The sequence below is a fragment of the Microtus ochrogaster genome, chromosome 16 (assembly GCF_000317375.1).
Source record: "Microtus ochrogaster isolate Prairie Vole_2 chromosome 16, MicOch1.0, whole genome shotgun sequence".
NCBI classification, from domain to species: domain Eukaryota; kingdom Metazoa; phylum Chordata; class Mammalia; order Rodentia; family Cricetidae; genus Microtus; species Microtus ochrogaster.
Genome location: NC_022018.1, coordinates 46251977 through 46252795, shown reverse-complemented (window position 1 = coordinate 46252795; position 819 = coordinate 46251977).

Here is an 819-nt window from a genome sequence, read left to right as displayed (position 1 = left end):
CAGCCCCTAAAGAATATATCTTAAAGAAAACTCGTTCTATGGAAGTCCTGGAGAGATAGCTCAGCTGTCAAGAACACTCATTGCTCACTAGGAGAGCTGGAATTCAACTCTCAGAAACTACATAGTGGCTCACAAACAACTTGAACTCCAGTTTCAGGGGATCCAATGCCTTCTTCTGACCTCTGTGGGCATAGGGCACACACATGGTGCACATATATACATGCAGACAAAACACTCATTCATATAAAATAAAATAAATAAATCTTAAAATATTTTTAAAGAAAAAGAAAGCTCCATGGAAAGTCAAGTATGGCAGTACGCACCGAAAATTCCAGCCTTTTGCAGCTGGAAGTGGGAGGATCACAAGGTCAAGATCATCCTGGGATATATAGCAAGTGCCATGCTAGTCTTTAAAAAGTGAGGCACAGGATCATATGTTCAAGGTAAGCCCTGACCTACATTTTAAAACTGTGTCCTAAAAAATAAAACAGAACAGAGCTGCATAAGATCTGCACAAAAAGCAAGCAGGTAAGAGGTTTCCCTTCAGACTGTGCCCCCAAACTCACCTCGCACTGGACTCTGTCCCTCCAACACCCACTCTGCCACCCAACCCCATGCACCTGAGCATTTTCCCAATGGCCAGCCTCCTCCACAATCCCATCAGATTACATAGACACAGGTGCAAACCAAACTAGTTGGAAAAGCAGCAGATTATGTAGGCACAGGTATAAACCTTAATAGTAGGAAGAACAGGCACAGGCATAAGACACACCAGTTGGAAAAAAAAGATGGGTACATGCAGGTGTAAGAATACATGCA